The 14014-nt window shown below is 40.3% G+C and overlaps 1 protein-coding gene across 4 annotated transcripts in view; it reads left to right on the forward strand.

Moving 5' to 3' along the window:
- Positions 1–302: 302 nt before the first annotated feature.
- Positions 303–14014, forward strand: part of LOC109408817 (potassium channel subfamily T member 2) — a 564841-nt gene continuing 551129 nt past the window's right edge. Inside the window, exon 1 of one of the 4 annotated variants that reach the window (XM_062854367.1) lies at positions 303–1792. The gene's annotated coding sequence lies outside the window, so the exon portion shown is untranslated. The remainder of the gene's footprint in view (positions 1793–14014) is intronic. The other 3 variants (XM_062854368.1, XM_062854369.1, XM_062854370.1) reach the window with 3 other exon arrangements.

Below are 14014 nucleotides of genomic sequence, written 5' to 3' on the forward strand. Positions count from 1 at the left end.
AAATCATCACCATCCGAAGCCTTCTCCAGAATCCCAATGAGAAGTACTTGGTGATGTTAGCACCACAACATGTTGAAACCCCTACTTGGGAATTCATATTGCGTATAACACCATAATTCTATTTTGCACCATGATCATGCATATATATATTGCACCATTATTATAGTGCCCCCCTAAGCAAGAACCCTGCGCACGCTAGTGGCAGAATGACGTTTGAACCATTTTTAGTTTGAACGATGTGCAGATTAGAGGGGGTCAAATTTAAAAGTGTTCAGATTAGATGAGGTCAAACCAACGGGGGTAGACGGTAATTAGAGCATTCATCTTCGGATGACAGTTGATGTCTTGAAAATAGAAATTTTCAGCACATTTTTGCCCACTGTGCATCGCACCGACATTTTTCCAGCTAAATGTTGTTTCTCTTTCGAGGGGTGCAATTGGGGTGCGCTTTTCCCCCATTCTACGGCGCCTCTAATGGACAACGACCTGCACCTTCAAAGGGCTTCCGCTTGTGTCGTCTTGCTTCGCTGGCACTCTCGGAGTCAAGGTTAATTCGGATTCTCTTTCTGAAGCAGAGCTTTCGCTCCCACCTCGTGGTGTGGTGAGCTTTCCCAGCTGTGGAGAAAAACTCGCTCCGTCTCGCTCACCCCTCAGACAATCCATCTGTCTCGGTTTTCCGCACACCAAATTTTCCGTTTTCGTTTACATCGTCCGTATGATTTGCCGCTCCGCGTGGGTGGATGAATCAGCTGTTCGCTCTCCGTTTCTCCGTGTTTGGGTTTCTGGGGGAAGAATCGGGAGAGCTGATGGAATTTCCCGCCATCGTCGGCCGGCTATCCCGATTCCCGCACACTCACATTCCGGAGCATATTCCCGATCTCACCACTATAGCGTGCGTACGGACGACGGCGAGGTGGATGGTGACCGGCCAAGTAGCGGATGGTGGATCAACGGGGACCGAACCGACCAAAACAGGCCAGGAGGATGCTCTCCGAACTCAGTTGTAATCTTCACGCGGTCGCGGTTGCAAGTGTTGTCCTTGTGCTAACAAGAGAGTGCTCTATTATTCACTATAGCTAACCTAAGAATAAGGCAACGGACGACGGCGCGGTGTTGTTACACGGTACTCGACACGTCTCTCGTCCTAACCCTCCTCAGGGGAGAAGATCTCTTCGTCGGAAGGTTGTTTGGATTACTGGAAGAAGATCCAGTACACTACACGTAGATCTGGATAGATACAACTTGCGTCGAGCCAGCGGAGAAGTGGCGGAGTTTGACGGGAAAAGTTTCGACAGATTCAACACCGGGGGGTCGTCCGGGAAATTAGGCGGATGTTAATTATTTCCCAGTATTGATCCACCGCACGCAGGAATACGGAAAGTGAAAGCCGACACCGCACCGTTGCTGCCGGATTTTCGGGAAGATTGTGTCAGAGAGTGTGCGCGCGCGCCAGTAGTGTCTGCCGGTTGTTGCACACACGACGAGTGAGAGCTATCCCAAATGTTGAAAATCAATGCTGTGTTTTAGCCTGTATAAGTATAGTGTGGTGTTTTTAGAGATAATGTTTGTGACCAACAACGTGGTTCTAGCTTTAGGAGGTTCATTGCTGTAGCCGAAACTGTAAATCTTCACAGCGCATCGTGCTTTGGAAAGAAGCTTTAATCGTCGTTCTGAGGAGCAGACGGTATTACCTTATAGTGAATTCTTCAATGGATTAGCAAGTGTTCCCTCCACACGGCTGTCGTTACGGATACATAACCAACTAGTCGTTCTTACTCTTATGATAGACCAGGTGAATATGAAATTTCTTGAGGAAACGATCGTCAAATGCGCCACAGAGCCAGCTGTACTTACACGTTAGCGGAAACTACTGCACGGGAAGTAAATGAGAATCTGTTGGAGTAGTTTAAACTTCGATAGTTTTACAATCAAAACCAACCTAGTTGGCTTACTTCTCTGGAGATGTTATGAACACGTATAAGCAAATTACGAAAGATCTTTGCGGTAATCTGTAGATGTGTGAAGGATTCCGCATTGAGCCATCCCTAATAGAAATTGACGCTTTCATCATCAAAGCCGAAACGGTCCTTTTAGTAAATTGCACCAGATAGGTATGTAGGGCGATAAACAAACGGGAAGCCATCATGAATTAATTTTCGATTGGCATTGCCTAGGGGAGAGCTGAACCAACCGACCTTCTCACATATCGACTCCTACCGAACCTGATAGTTTGGAATCCGTGCTAAGCATTCCGGAGCGTGTGCCTTATCGACCATTTGGAATTGAACTTTGGCTTTCATTGGTGGTCTATTAATAGTTGCGAGCCGCCAATCCGAAAGAGGTAACCTCCGGCATCCGGTAGATGTGCTGCTTCAGGTGTTTTGTTTTGTATTTTCCGGTGTTTGATTTGTATTCGGTAGCTATTTACTTACACTGTTCGACAGAAATGTGAACTCATTACAAATGACTTCTTCTTCTTCTTAATGGCTCTACGTTCCCGCTGGAAGTTGGCCGTGACTCACTCTAACTTAGTGTAATTTGATCATTGGTGAATGGTGTCAAGACATGTTTGCGTAAAACATTCTTCTAGAAGCCAGGCAAGCAAGCCCACGGAAAATCTTTCGATTTCCCAATGAAAATTGGCAACTCCCGGTTTATCTTGCTTGCAATTAAAGTTTTCTGATGATTTTATCATCAGCTATTATGTGTTATCTAGGCAATTGTGAACAAATGGAGGCGCATGGTTGTTGATGCCCAATGACGCTCTCCATGTTTCTCCGTTCTATTGAGCACATGTACGAAACACATTTACGAAAACGTTTGACATAGGGGGAAACGGGGTCTGAAATGAGCAAAAAATGATGGACGTAATTTTTGAATGTCGTCATTAAGATTCCTCCTAGAGGTTTCTTCAGGGATTTCACTTGGGGTTTCTCTATAAGGGTAGGAATTTTTCACAGGATCTGTTTGGAGTTCCTTCCAGAAGCTCCATCAGGGATTTATCGAAGAATTCCTGTACGGATTTCTCCAGAAAATCTGCCAAAGTTTTTTTTATAGTGATTTTCTTCAAGGACTCTAAGGAGCATTACAACAGGGATTCATCTAGAAATATCACCAGGGTTTTCTATAGGAATTTCTTTTTAATTTTCTACAGAGATTCCTCCATGAATTCCCAAGCGAATTTTTCAAGAATTTCTCAAAGGACTTATCCTTGAATTTCTTCAGGATTGAACCAAGTATTCATAAGAGGATGTATCCAGGAAAAATGTAATTTCCAGTTAAGACAATGAAACTTGCAGGAGACATACAGGGGATAGACAAAATGATCGGGACAGGCAAAATTTTCACTTTTCAAAAAATGGTCAAATAGCTGTAACTTTTTTAAAAGTGCATCAAAAAATCTAAAATTTTTACTGTAAGTTTGTCAAGTAGTTGTGTATCAGTGGTCAAAAAGATCGGGCCATTCTACATGAAGCAAGAAATATTCTAGAAAAAGTCATAATTATCCGATAGCCAACTTTGAGCTGTTATATCTCCGGATTCAATGAACCAAATTCAATGAAATTTTGAGCGTTCAAGACTTATATGATTATCTTTGAAAAACTTTTGACATAACCTGAAATTGTTAACACGGAAGAAAATTATAGCGGCTAGATTATTTTTCTGATATAACACCAAATTATCGTAAATTTCAACATTACTTCAAAATTCGAGATGGTAATTATAGCTTATTTGAATTCCCTCCAAATGACTTCAATATGAATATGTTTTGAAAGGAAGTAACAAAATAAACGGAAATAAAATGAAAAAGAAATAGAAAGCATATTAAAATTCGACCAATTTACCAAAAAATCACAAATTAAATGAAATTGCTGTAACTTTTATTCTTATTAATAATTTTGAGTCGTAAACGCTCAAAATTTCATTGCATTCGATTAATTGAATCCGGAGATATAACAACTCAAAGTTGGCTATCGGATATTTATGACTTTTCTAGAATATTTCTAGCTTCATGTAGAATGGCCCGATCTTTCCCAAGCTTTGACCACTGATACACAACTACTTGATAAACTTACAGTAAAATTTTTAGATTTTTTGATGCACTTTTCAAAAAGTTACAGTTATTTGACCATTTTTTGAAAAGTGAAAATTTTGCCTGTCCCGATCATTTTGTCTATCCCCTGTAGTAGTTGGAGAATGATGAGCAGTCGAAGAAAACAGGGGAAAAAACAGTCAGAAGACAGAGAAGACATAAAAGAGAGTAAGCACAGAGAACACAGAGGAGTCAGTGCAGGCAACGATCACAAATAACGCAGAGTGAACGCAGGAAAGAAAAAGAAGTTGGAGAAAACAGTGAAAGGCTTTATTCGAATATTACGTAACGCAAAATTTCCTTATTCAAGACCCCCCTTACTACCTCACGTAATAGTTTTTTTTGTCTTTTTTAAAGAGACTTTCAGCCAGACGCTAGTTCATCTCACCCGTAACAACTTTGGTATGGAGAATTTTATATGTTTGTATGGAGCGTCCATGAATCAGATTTACGAGGAAAGATGCGTTCAGCGCCTTCAAACGATTTTTTAGATAAATATGGTCTTCTACAAAGTTGTCCCTAATAATAAGGCCCTCTTTCCATTGTGCATGAAAATTAGGGTGGTCCATATTTTCAAAGAAATTGGAAACCAACATTTTTTGTTTGCAAGAATAACTATATACATTCTTCGGGAAAGTTGTAGATCTATCAATGTTGAGCAAGTTTACTGAAGACAGTTTTTATGTAGCTTCAAAATTGACCGATCTAGAGATATTTTCCTGAATTAGCTTAGGATGGTTCAAGAAAAACCGGTTTTCTGGCGTTATTGTCTATCCGGTTGGAATCAAGACCGACATTCAATCAAAAATTGCCATTTTCTTGGTCCACAAGTGTCGCAACTGTTTCGCATCTAGTGCGCTGTGTTGCTGACAACAACGGGAAGGATGCGCACTACTTTTGACATGATTAAAAAACGTCGTGAGTTGGGTCGCGTCGCGACTTGATTGTGCGAAGTCCGGTTTGGTGGCGGCCCGACAATAACTTTTTCAGTTTCGATTTTTCATCAAAGTCGGCCAAGAAACAGAGCGGTGTAGAGCATTTGAAGACGCGTCGTTTCGTGCGCTGAGACGGTCGTTATCAATTTTGGTTCAATAGTTATAGGTGTTTTTCTTAAAAAATCATAGTTTTTTGAAAATTTGAAATGACGGGTTGGGGCAAATATAAAAATATCTTTTGCCCGCATTCGAAAGAAGAAATGTTGTTACAAAACATACCAATAAATTAGAGGGGTGTTATTTTTGTAACTCAAGTAAACATACTTGAAAAGTGCCTATTTTTTCTAGAAAATCATCAATATCTTTTGAACGGAATGACGTAGCAACATTCTCAGCGCACGAAAATACGCGTTTTTGGAAGTTCTAAAAGTGGTTCTTAGGCGACTTTGACGAGAAATTTGAAACAAAAAAGATTTTCCATTTCAGAATTTCGTATGGAGCGTGGCCAGACAACAATCCCCCCCTTGTCTACCAAATTTATCGACGGGCCTTAATCAAATAGTAGATAATTCAAAATTTCTCCTGTTGAATCATTTTAAGTTTTAAATTTATAAACAAGCTGACTTTTTGAGGAAAACAATCCGAGAAGCACAAAAATATGTATAATTTATATTTCCACACCGTGCAATGGTTATTACCCTCCAATCACATCCATATGTCAATCTAATATTTGTTATTACTGCCATCTGGTTGTACACTCCCGTTCAAAAGTTTGGGGTCACCCCCTCAAAAACATGTCATTTTTTTAGGCCCATATCTCCGCCAATTTGCGTCCGATTTCAAAACCCTAGGTTTCATTCAAAAGATAATAAGTCAAAGAAACTTTGAACATGCTTTAAAAGAAACTTTTTCAAAAAATTTTGTATGTAAACTTGACCCAAAGTTGCCAAATTTTCTAAAAAATGAATATCACCTTACGGCAGTGTCGGTGGAAGTTGGGTCGACCAAATTTTAAGATGAGAGCGGTAATATGACCCATTTTCTATTAGCTTTCAACTGCTTTTTACAGAACTTAGCTAAAAAATCTAGAAAAAAAAAGTTATTAAGTAAATTAATCCTTGATGTCATCGAACAAAAGTTTGGGGTCACCCCTCAATATGACGTATCGGCCAAAAGTTTGGGGTCACTTTCGTAAAACATGGAAAAGTGATTTGGTGATATCTTCGTCATCTATAGTTCAATTTTAATTATTTTTGGCTCATTTCAAAGATAATTAACTAAATTTACGTTTGATGTCTTCAACTTAACGTATTTGACGATTTTTGTATATAAAAAATGTTATGTAAAGTTAGCACATTTTACCACGCTTCAAAAATGAGGCAACTTTACGTTAAGTTTTAGTATGTAAATTTCATCAAATATGTGTGGTTCAATGTCTATGCAGTAAGTATCATTCATTTTGTTTCAAATAAGCCAAGAAGAATTAAAATTGAATGAAAGATGACAAAGATATCAACAAATCATTTTTCCATGTTTAACGATAGTGACCCCAAACTTTTGGCCGATGCAGCATTTTGAGGGGTGACCCCAAACTTTTGGTCGATGACATCAAGGAATAAATTACTTAATAACTTTTTTTTTTTCTAGATTGTTTAGCTAAGTTCTGTAAAAACCAGTTGAAAGCTAATAGAAAATGGGTCATATTACCGCTCTCATCTTAAAATTTGGTCGACTCAATTTCCAGCGACACTGCCGTAAGTTTATATTCATTTTTTTGAAAACTTGGCAACTTTGGATTAAGTTTACATACAAATTTTTTTGAAAAAGTTTCTTTTAAATCATGTTCAAAGTTTCTTTGACTTATTATCTTTTGAATGAAACCTAGGGTTTTGAAATCGGACGCAAATTGGCGGAGATATGGGCCTAAAAAAATGACATGTTTTTGAGGGGGTGACCCCAAACTTTTGAACGGGAGTATACGTGCCATAGTTTTACTTCTAAGATTTGATACTAGTAACATGATAACTGCTTCTCCGAAACATTCCAGAAAGTTTATTTCTAATAGGGTTTTCTACTGTTTCTACCATTCAGTACACACTTTAAATCAAATCGCTTTGAAAGTTTTACGACTGAGCAAAACAATTTACCTCAGTTGATTTACCATCATCGATCATTCAATTAGTGAATTTATGTCTGTTACCTGTTACCTCGTGGCATCGTACACACGATCCATTACCGAGGGGGAAGGTGGCAAATGAGCACCACGCACCGAACCCAGCCGGCAGTGCCCGGTGTCAGATACAAATGATGTTGATAGTAAACAAATCGTTAAAAAGTGTTTTCCCAAACAGTCGGTGACTGCATCGGACCTGCGGAGTTACTCTTTTCGTTCTAGTCAGTGTGCTTCCACTCGGACAGGAAACGCATAAAATTCGAATTTATTCACCATCATCGAAAAATTTCCCAAACATTGTACATCCAATCATGGAGCAGAAAATCTACTACTTGGTAGACCACGAACGCCATAAATTTTTCGGCGTTTGTTTAATTTCTCTTTGATTCATTCTTGCTTGAGGGAAAGTGTTACAGAATGTGTTTCATGTTTTCGTTAAAATTCCAAAATATTTCCGATTCTTTTAAATTTTTAGTCATTTTATGTTATTTATAATTTGTTTATATTTTTTGGCGAACTAAATAAATGTGAAACATCCCGGGTTATGCCTGTACCACTTTCCTCCCATACGTGGCCTTCAAACAATCATGTTCACACACCTCCCAGCTGTATAGTACCGTTGTCGTCGTCGTTGGGGGAGAAATTTCAATTCAATCTCGTTCGACCGTCCACGCGGTCACGGGGGTGTCGTTCGGCCAGCAGCCTGAAATATTCGCACAATTTTGGGGCCATAAAATTTATTGCTGGTGCTGCCGCCTGCGCCGTGCCGTACCGTGCCGTGGCTGACTGACCCAGGCGGGTGACGGACGAGAACCTTCGGCTTCAGTTGACGTCTGATGTCCATTCCGTCCGTCGGTCGTCATCCTCGTCGTCATCATTGGTGTGGCCTTCCGCCGCAATCCATATGGTCCGTGACATAGTTTATGTACTTTCTGACGTTCTGTGTGCGGTGATACACACACCAGCGGGAATCAAACGGTGAACTTTTTCATTAATACCTAGGATGGTGGTGATGTCCCGGATCGTTGGGTCCCACCGGTAGTATAACTCACTTCCGGAAATTGTGGGTCTGCGAGTGAGTGAACTGCTGCCATACGGAGTCTCAGGAGGTTTTTAACTTTTTTTTTTATCGGTTTGGTGGGTTATTGCTTTCCCACATTTTACGGTGATAGTTTTACTTTTTGACGAAATCAACATCTCCGTATGAGAGAAAACAAAATAGGGTAAGTGTGCCTATCGTTGTGGTATTAAGGTAAATTCATTTTAAAAACAATGATCGTTCCATCTAATGAAGGGTTGCAAAACGTTAGTTGGTAGTTTTCTATCCAAATTTGCTTGGAAAAATATAAAAACTATCGTTTCTCTCTGTTTTCGATCATAAATCGCTTCGAGGCACACTGTTCCTATTATGGAGGTAAAATTTAATTTTGGTTCCTATTGTTGCGGTATCCCATTGAAATCATATGGGATACCGCAACATTAGGAACACTACCGCAACAATAGGAACACAGCAGCAAAAAATTTAGGGAAAATATTTAAAAAAAATAGGTTTTTGGGCAAATCTTAAGCACACAAATGGTGCAATCTCATAATTTAAGCATAATACAGGGTGCGGCAGGAAAAAATGCGAAAAGTTCAAGGCACTATTACACGCTAAATATGGGATATATATGACTATTTTTTCATGACAGTGTATCAGTCAATGTCTCTATTCTAGCACTGAAAAATAAAAATGAACATATTTGATGTTTAATGTAGGCCTAATAAGCGGATATCAATAAACTGCGCGCCCAATGGTCATTAAACAAAATGACTATAATAGTAACACAATTAGCTCAAATTCGATGAACAACCAGACCACACTGATCCAGAGCCATGTAGTTTTACATACCAGATGAAATAAGTACATATATTTGATGATATTGTAGCGAAAATCAAAAATTTTGTTTTATCAGATGCGAAATTTAGCGACCTGTGTGATTTTCTGCGGTTTGAAAATTCTGGTTGTCTTCATCTTTAGGCGCCGCCCTGTAAAGGATAGTGACCAAAATGGATTTTTTTTTAATTAACTTTTCAGAAAACTGGCCTATTATAGATCATGGAACGTTGAAACATAGATTGGTTAATGTCAAATGGACGAAAATGAGGTTTGAAGTTGAAAAACACTTTCGCATTTTTTCCTGCCGCATACTGTACATCTATTAAAAATGCATTTTGGTAACATTTCAGTCGAAAAAGTGCTCAATTGCCACTACCGCAACATTAGGTACTACCACAACGAAGGGAACAATTACCCTATAATGTACATGTGAGCGTGGCTGATCCTATAGATAAATCTTGACTAATTATTCTAAGACTTCAATCACATCCCCAGTAATCACTAGACTCAATCAACATCACTAACGCTAACTCTGTCTCTTCTCGCAATCATGTATTTTTTTTAGTGCAGCGGACCTGGTGTGATGGTTAGAACACTTGACCATCACGCCGAGGACCTGTGATCGAATCCCACTCCCGACCAAGGTTGTTAATCGATAAATTATCGTTTTCGCCGATAAAGTTAACGTCTGTTATCGTTTATCGTCGATAACGATAACGTCTTCAGGCGGAAGCTTCATCGGCGATACAGTTAACCCACCATCAGTCGCTTGCGTGTACTGAGTACACGCGTCTCAGAAAAATGCAAAAAAATTATCGAAATTCGCACCAAATTGAACCGGGTGTTGGTCCTATTCCAAGATCCACTCTTCTTCTTGTTAGTAAGGCAGAAAAAAAATGAAAAAATGCACAGAAAGTACTCGAAAAACACGTAATTCTAACCTCACATTTTAAATGCGTACTCAGTACACCGGCGCGACCGCTGGTGTAACTTTTTTGTGAACCAGACCGTTACACGAGCGGTCGCGTCGTGTACTCAGTACACGGCAAACGCGTTCAATTTATGGCTTATATGTTTTACTAGATACAATGTTGGTGTCTTCGGAAAAATTGTCCAACTGGATTATGCACGTCTGATAGTGGACATGTGGAACCGGTCAATACGATCTGGTCCTGCCCCGGGTGTCGGAATGGCCCTCGCGGGAACCTGTTTCGTGGACATTTCAGCTATGGCATCAAAACTAGGCATGTGACGGCTCTATCTTCATGATTTTCCATGTACATCATCTTAGTAACCATGAAAATGACCAGTGACCTCCCTGGCTAACCCGTGGCCACCGGAATGTGCCCTGGAGGAACCTGTTTCGAGGACATTTTGACCATGACACCAAAACAAGGCATGCGACGGCTCTATCTTCATAATTTTTCATATCCATCATCTTAGTAACCATGAAAATGATCAGTAACCTCCCTGGCCTAACCGTGGCCACCGGAATGTGCCCTGGAGGAACCAGTTTCGTGGACATTTTGGCATTGACGCCAAAACTAGGCTTGCGACGGCTCTATCTTCCTGATTTTCCATATCCATCATCTTAGTAACCATGAAAAGGACCAGTGACCTCCCTGGCCATCCCGTGGCCATTGGACTTTGCCTTGAAGGAACCTGTTTTGAGAACAATTTTGACCAAGGCGCCAAAACTAGGCATGCAACTGCTCTATCTTTTTGGTGTTACATATCCATCATCTAGGGTAAATCGCCAATTGTTACACACCTTAAAAACTCGCCAATTGTTGCACATCTCATAAGTAATTTTTTTCCAGGGATTTCGCCGGTAACTCTTCCGAAAACTCATGCTTGGATTTCGGCAAAAACCACCATTAATTTCTTCAGAGATTCAATCAAAGATTGCTGGTTCCAGGAAACCCTGCTGACTTACTCCAGGGATGCCTCATTTTCTTTCAAAGCACTTCTTTTAATGATTCCTTTAGGAATTTTGCCTTTTCCATATATTCTCGCTGTGATTCCTCTAGAAGTTTGCTTTAAATCCCTCCATAAATTCCCGCTGGTACTTCACGTGGCATTTCTACATAAATTCTTCATGTGACTATTCCATGAATTCCTTTAGGAATTATACCAAGAATACCTTTGCATATTTCGGTGGAAATTCATCCGTGGGATAAATCACGAAATTTCGCCAGAAATTTATCAAGAAATTTCTCTAGGGATTTAACAAAGAATTTCTTAAGCAATTTTCTGCAGGGTTCTTCTAAGCTAAGACAAGGCGGACTTGCCCCGGCGTTATAACTCGCAGTATCGCATGAAACCGAATTTGCTTCTACTGCTGTCTACTGTTATGTTTTTTAGAGTTTGAAGGCTATGTTTCAGTAGGAATGATATGTCAAGAATAAGTACAGTAGACGTTCGGTCGGTGAAAAGGTTTAACTGCAATGCTTTTTACCTGTAAATCCGGTAAGTTCAACAAATTTGAAGTTTTCGCACCGCCAAACGTCAAAATGATGGGCAATGTTTGCCCTAATAGGCTGGAGGAATTGAATGAATGTGGATGAATTAAACAATGAGAAAAAACAGGATCTTTATATAACAAAATGCAGAAGTAACTGATGCTTTATCCTCATTCACGCTAGGTGAATAAGTTCCTCTTGCCTATGAACAGTCACATGAAGTTCACGTTCATTTTACGTCAATTGATGGCTTGATGACATCTGTCAGGCGTTGCAGTTACTCAACTTCATTCGTTAAGTGAAACGTAAACATGTTGCAGTTAGCAGCTAAACAAAATTAATGACACCGAAAACTATCATATAACTGCGAAATTGTTCGTATAAAGCTAAACTGGGTAGCAGACTTGGTTCCAGGAGGAGCGTAATATCATAAAGACTATTCCGTGAATCACGCTTATTATTCAAATAGCAAAACATTGGAACCATAAAAAAGTTACGTTATATCGAGGTATAAGTTACGTTATATCGAGGCTTCGTTATACCGAGGTATGACTGTATACAAATCAGTTGGTAACCAAAACCACAAAACAAAAATTTCGGCTCCGTGAAGCAAATAAAAAATTATTTCTTTCTATTCGAAAATAACAAAACAAGATTGAACATATTTTTATGCAATACAATAAACGCTTTTGGGTGGCAAATAGGTATCAAATTAACGGATTCACCATGCTATAAGCGAAAATTATATGCATGACCGCCCTCATATAGAGTAGGAACCGTGAGCGCTGGTCTTTTTCACGGTTACTTAGGGTGAATCGTCAATTACTGCACACCTTGAAAACTTGCTAATTGTTGCACACTCCATGCTTTGCTTAGGAGATGTGCAACAATTGGTGAGTTTTTAAGGTGTGTAACAATTGGCGATTTACCCTAGATGGTGGATATATAATATCAAAAAGATAGAGTCGTCGCATGCCTAGTTTTGGTGTCATGATCAAAATGTCCTCGAAACAGGTTCCTCCAGGGCTCATTCGGGTGGCCACGGGTTGGCCAGGGAGGTCACTGGTCCTTTTCATGGTTACTAAAATAATTGATATGGAATATCATGAAGATAGAGCCGTCGCAAGAGTAGTTTTGTTGTCATGGTCACAATGTCCTCGAAACAGGTTCCTCCAGGGCACATTCTTATGGCCACGGGTTAGCCAGGGATCACTGGTCATTTTCATGGTTACTAAGATGATGGATATGAAAAATCATGAAGACAGAGCCGTCGCAAGCCTAGTTTTGTTGCCATGGTCACAATGTCCTCGAAACAGGTTCCTCCAGGGCACATTCCTATGGCCACGGGTTAGCCAGGGATCACTGGTCATTTTCATGGTTACTAAGATGATGGATATGAAAAATCATGAAGATAGAGCCGTCGCAAGCCTAGTTTTGTTGTCATGGTCACAATGTCCTCGGAACAGGTTCCTCCAGGGCACATTCCGGTGGCCACGGGTTGGCCAGGGAGGCCACTGGTCCTTTTCATGGTTACTAAAATAATTGATATGGAAAATCATGAAGATAGAACCGTCGCATGCCCAGTTTCAGTGTCATGGTCACAATGCTCTCGAAACAGGTTCCTCCAGGGCACATTCCGATGGCCACGGGTTAGCCAGGGATCACTGGTCATTTTCATGGTTACTAAGATAATGGATATGAAAAATCATGAAGATAGATCCGTCGCATGCCTTGTTTTGGTGTCATGGTCAAAATGTCCTCGAAATAGGTTCCTCCAGGGCACATTCCGGTGGCCACGGGTTGGCCAGGGTGGTCACTGGTCATTTTCATGGTTACTAAAATAATTGATTTGGAAAATCATGAAGATAGAGCCGTCGCATACCTAGTTTTGGTGTCATGGTCAAAATGTCCTCGAAACAGGTTCCTCCAGGGCACATTCCGGTGGCCACGGGTTAGCCAGGGAGGTCACTGGTCATTTTCATGGTTACTAAGATGATGTACATGGAAAATCATGAAGATAGAGCCGTCGCATGCCTAGTTTTGATGCCATAGCTGAAATGTCCACGAAACAGGTTCCCGCGAGGGCCATTCCGACACCCGGGACAGGACCAGATCGTATTGACCGGTTCCACATGTCCACTATCAGACGCGCATTATCCAGTTGGACATTTTTGCCGAAGACACCAACATTGTATCTAGTAAAGCATATAAACCATAATTGAAAGCGTTTGCCGTGTACTGAGTACACGACGCGACCGCTCGTGTAACTTTTTTTTGATGCGACTGATGGAGGGTTAACTGTGGCAATTATCGACTCGATAACGTCTCCGAAAAATTTTCTTCGCGATCTGACCCGTTTGTTGATGCCATCACTAAGGTAACTAGATTTATCGCAAAATTATCGAAGCTACGTTGATCTTCGCGTTGATTCATCGTTTGATTATCGTTATCGAGAGATTATCGAGTAACCTT

Source organism: Aedes albopictus, chromosome 2 (assembly GCF_035046485.1).
Source record: "Aedes albopictus strain Foshan chromosome 2, AalbF5, whole genome shotgun sequence".
Lineage (NCBI taxonomy): Eukaryota > Metazoa > Arthropoda > Insecta > Diptera > Culicidae > Aedes > Aedes albopictus.